Here is a 5,745-nt window from a genome sequence, read left to right on the forward strand (position 1 = left end):
GCTGTACAGAGTTAAAGGCCGTCAGTCGGCCATCTTTGGTAAGATTACAAAACAAAATCTTCTGCATATGTATACTCTCGTGTATTGTCACTATGCCAAGTTTGAACAACATCGGTCCATGCATGTCGAGAAATGGTTGGGGACACATTTACGTAACAAAATGGCCACCAGTTCGCCATCTTGGATCTGATCTCGAAAGAGAATGACGTGCACACGGATGGGTAAATGCATGTCCGACAAATGTTTGAGGCCGTGGTCAATACATTTTTACAACTAAAATGGCCGCCAATCTACCAGTCCAGAAGAAGGGAGGAGGGGTCAGATCACAAAATAAAGTGAGGTGCACCTATACATCTTCATGTGCTGTACTTGTACCAGGTTTGAACAAAATCAGATCATGCATGTTAAATATATGGTGGGGGATAGGGGTGGATCCAGGAATTTCAAGACGGGGGGTGCATGAAACTATAGCGCTGGGGAGGGGTCCGGGGGTCCTCCTCAAGGAAATTAAAAAAAAAAGATCGTCAGAAACGTCATTTCGTGCGTTCTTGGAGGTTTCTGCAGTTCCTTGTGTTCTTCCCTGGTCCAACAGTTCAGCAGATTCGCACCGCCTGCACCCTCCGTGGATCCGCCCCTGGGGGACACGTTGAAGTAACAAAATGGCCGCCAGTCGGCCTTGTTGGATCGTATGTCGAAAAAAATGACAATGCTTATGTGAGCCATCATTCACTACCTGTGTACCAAGTTTGAACGACATCGGTAAATGCATGTCCGAGAAGTGGTTGAAGACGTATTGAACATCGGGTATTTTACAAATAAAATGGCCGCCAGTTAGCCATCTTTGATCGCATCGCGAACCAAAATGATGTGCATACCATCATGTGTTGTCTTTTTGCTAAGTATGAACGAAATCGGTCCATACATGTCCGATATATGGTTGTGGCGGACGGATGGATGGACGATGTTGTGATTGGTACTACGTACTGCGTAGTGACGTCTGGGGGCGTGGCTTCGGTGGTTGATGGCGACTCGTCATCCTGCAAAAGGCATGCACCCCGTCCCTTCTGTGACGCATCTACTTCCAAAACTGTCTCCTTGTCATGATGATAGTATGTTAGACAGGCGTCTGCATCAACACTCTGTTTCAGTTGCTCAAATGCAAACTGATGGTCTTCCTGCCACATGAATGGCACTCCATTCTTCAGTAAATCTCGGAGGGGTGCCACTTTATCTGCAAAGTGGGGAATATGTGGTTACAGATAGTTCATCAGTCCAATGAATCGGCTCAAGTCTTCCTTATCCTGCGGTGACGGCATCTTCCGGATGTCGCAGATCTTCCCAGGATCAGGTGAGATTCCTCGTTTGCTGTAGAACGAGCCGAAGAAGTTGATACGGTCGGTCTTGATGATACATTTCAAAGAGTTGAAAACCAGACCCTCTCTTTGTGCTACTTTCATCAGATTCAGAAGATTACGATCATGCTCCTCTTCAGTTCGTCCTGATACTGCCACATCATCGGAGATACCAATACATCCTGGTGCTTGCTCGAGTATGCGGTCCATGGCTTGCTGGAACAGATCCTGGCTGACACATAACCCAAAAGGCAATCTCTTGAAGCACCAGCGCCCAAAAGGTGTGCGGAATGTGGTAAAATCCTGGCTTTCCTCATCCAGATGCACAGCCCAATAACCAGCCCGAGCATCTAATTTTGAGAATATCGTGGCGTCAGCAAATTCTGGGTTCAGCTCGTCTAATGTCGGTATTTTATGTGGACACCTCTTCAGCCAAGAGTTCAGGCGTTTCGGATCGAGACATACTCTTAAGCTCCCATCTTTCTTTACACTATTACAGATGGAAGAGCACCAATCCGTATGATCGTCCACTTTCCTGATGATACCCTGTTTTTTCATTTTCATTAGTTCCTCCCTCAACATCCCTTTGATGTGAACACTACACTTCCTTGGTGCGTCAATCAATGCCTTTGCATCAGGCTTTAGATGAAGCCTCACTTTTCCTTTAAAATTCCCAATGCAGTCAAACCTGTCCGGGAACAGCCTTTTCAAATCATCCACGGAATTCACCTTGTAGGCCTGTTCCTCGTGGCGCATTGGTTTCGCAATCCTTGATGCTGGAGGTGCAGCCTTCAGCAATGTCCTCCGTTGCCCAGCAATGCTGTTTATGGTGACGATGTTGAGCCGTTCACACGCTGGTAGTCCAAGTACTGCAGGTCCAGGTACTCAAACCACATAGAACCTGTACTTGAACCAATCTGAGTCTTTATATCGACAGAAGAGGTTGAGGATTCCGTGACACTTGATCTCACTGCCATTGTAAGCAGTGAGCTTGGTCCCACCAAGCGGAGTCAGTTTTGACATCCATTTGTTTCCATACATGTCCTTCACAATACGCATTGGCAAAAAGTATTCCCTGACGCACCTGTATCCACTTTCAACTGCAGTTTGTATACACCTTTCATGTCAGGGCATACAATTTTCAACAATGTGTACACTTCAACCCTCGTCTCCTTCATACACAGTGTGGATACCCTGATCACGTGAAACGGCTTGGTGTGTTCATATGCGTCAGTGTCACTTTCGTAACTGTCTTCATCGCCTTCAGTACAATACCCCGACACTTCATTCACCGAGGTCCCATTATTGTTACTTCCCCGAAGCATACCTCTCAACTTGCTTCTGCTGACTCGACGGCCTCTTCCACCCATTGCAGGATGGCGGCTCCACTCGTATCCATCAGCATATCTCGTGCTTCGTTTGGGATTTTCACAACAACGGGCCCAGTGTCCCAGTTCACCACAATACTTACAATAATCATTGTATGCTGGGCAGTTCCGTGGTGGATGTGATAGTCCACACATTTTGCTCTTTTGTCGATGTGTCATGGCATTCACAGACGATGAAGGCCCTTCCATCTTGTGGATGGCCTGCTTTCCAATTACCATTGCTTCGTACTTGCGTCCCTCACTTAAAACCAGGTCCATGTCGTACCCGACCTCCTGGTCGAGCAGATGCTTTTAAAAATCATCATGTGGGGTGCTCGCAACAATCAACTCGATAATCCGTTCCGAGAGTTCTGCTTCGGAGAAATTGCACAACCTTCCCTTCCGTCAGCATCGGTTGACGAAATCATCAATGGACTCTCCTTCTTGCTGCCGGAATCTCATCATTTCCAGCCGGTGAATCCGAAAGTTTACATGAATGTCCAACTGACCCTCGAATAATTTATATAATTTATCCGGATCCTTTTTATCATCCTCACTCAGAGTCGATGCATTGATCCGCCTCAGTCCTTCGTCTCCCACAGCAATCTGAATCTTGATGGCCTGTCTGGCTTTAGTATCGATGCCCTCGTCCGACAGCACCAAGTTCATTCGTTGCTTGAATAACTTGAAGGTCTTCGCCAGCTCCGAGCTGGACCAGTCCATTGTCGGGAACTACGCCATGTTGAAAAACACGGAACGTGCCGCCGTGGTAATCCGCAAAGAAAAACAAGACCAAACGTCAAACTGCTTGTTGATCTTCACGATCCCGCGCTGCCACCATGTAGTAAGTTCAGGAATCTCCTTCAATCAAGTGGTTTATTAAAGACAATACCAAGCTCTCACAGAGGACACGGCCATCATGACGAGCCGCCATCAACCACCGAAGCCACGCCCCCAGACGTCACTACGCAGTACATAGTACCAATCACAACAGACGAGACCCAATCCATAAGCCCCCGTTTTGTCATGGCAGAATTTCCCTCTTCATCTCTCCAATGTACAGTATTTTCCATACGTGAGGGTTGGCTGATTGATACACGGTGGGACAACTCATATTACCCTGGTGTGTGTGTGTGGTGTGTGTTCCGATTCACCGGCCACACCATCTGACCCACAGGGCTCTCAATTGGCATCAAGTGTGACCATTCCTCCAGAATAGTTTTGCACTTTGACTTTCCCCGACCTCAACACCACTACAACCCCACCCCAACACCACCACAACCCCACCCCTTCCAAACCTCACCCCCAAATTCAGATTCACCTGGGCGACCAGGTATCTCCCCCACTCCACTTTCTACCCTCCAGATTCCACCCTCACCAACCCACTCCACTACTCCCCTCCAGCACCACCGCCTACTCAGAATTTCCCGGGCGTAGAACAGGTATCTCATCGAGATAAATACTTCTCCCAGTGAGGCCTCAAAATTCTACGATTCTCCGAAACTCTACGATATCAAGGTGTACAATTCCTCAAAAATGTCAGATTTCCCCCAAACTTATTTTTGCGCAAGTGTAACAGCCTCAGGTGCATCCATTTGTACGATCACATGCAACATAGATAAACCACGCAGGAAACTTGTCATCTTGACTGCACGTCCGTGTGTGTAACCACTTGTTACGTTTGCTTGCAGAATGTGATTTCACTTTTAAGTTAAAATGATAGGAATTTTAGCAAACTTATATTAGTATCTATATGCATATGTGAGCCGTGTGTGTGTGAGCCGTGTCTTTTGGTGGAAAATCCACTGTACTGTTTCTCATATATTGATATGTTTCTTCTATGTTGATGTGATTTTAATGCGTTTGTTAAACTACATTAAAATGATATTTTATGTTTGTTCAACGACATTTCAAAGCATGAAAATGATGAAATTATACAAAATGAAAGGTGAAGCAGGGCAGCCCCCAGCTGAACTAGCCTCCCTGGGGACTAACCCTCCTCAGAGGATTTGTGTTCCTCGACAAGGTAATGCTGTAGTTAACTCAGATATCCAGGCTGTAGGAGGTGGCCATTCTGGGTTAGCCAATGGGGAACACTTGTCCGAAGTCAAAGTGCGTAAATGTGGGATTCGCAATTGCAAAACTTGTCTTATATTTACCACAAACAATATAATTAATTGTACAGTAACGGCTAGATGCTACAAGTTAAAAGAAACTAAAGATTTAATTACATGTAAAACCTCAAATATAGTTTACCTATTGACCTGTAGCAAATGTGCGATGCAATATGTTGGTGAAACAATGCAGAGATGTAATGTGAGAATGAATGCACACAGGAGCGGCATGAAAAACCCAGATAGAACTACTGGTTGTCCACTACTTACCCATCATTTTACTTCTGGATATTGTGAAAATGCGAGCTTCTGGATATTGTGAAAATGCGAGCTTCAGTGTTCAGGTTGTAGAAAAGATAAGCGGAAATGGCCGAAAAAAGAATGGGATGGAAGATAAAACAATCACACAATTGCGTAAACGTAGAGAACTTTTCTGGATTAAAGAATTAAGAACTGCTTACCCTTATGGATTCAATGAAAGAAATAATGACACATATACACAGCAAAATGGACAAAACATCATCGCCTCTGTTTTTAACACCTTACCGCGAGACTCTCAGAGACACAGAGTACATAACTATGGACGTAAATGTCCAATTATAGACGCACCACAACAAATATTGTAAATGAATGGTTAGATCTTAACAAATCCAAAATCTGCACATTACTTAACAGCAGCAGAATTAAGATCAATACCTTAAAAAAAAAAAAACTGAAAGAAGTTTGGCAAATCGTGAACAGATTAATGGAAGAGGACGATCAAGAGGAACTCCCAATCCAACACATGGAAGCAATTCTGGACATGATTGATCATAAAATGTACAAAGAGAAACCTAAAAAAGTGAATCGTAGAAAAGACAATGATATCAAAATTATGTTTGATAACAAAGGGGTGGAAATGATAAATATCGA

The sequence above is a fragment of the Myxine glutinosa genome, chromosome 4 (assembly GCF_964187855.1).
Source record: "Myxine glutinosa chromosome 4, kmMyxGlut1.1, whole genome shotgun sequence".
Classification (NCBI taxonomy): domain Eukaryota; kingdom Metazoa; phylum Chordata; class Myxini; order Myxiniformes; family Myxinidae; genus Myxine; species Myxine glutinosa.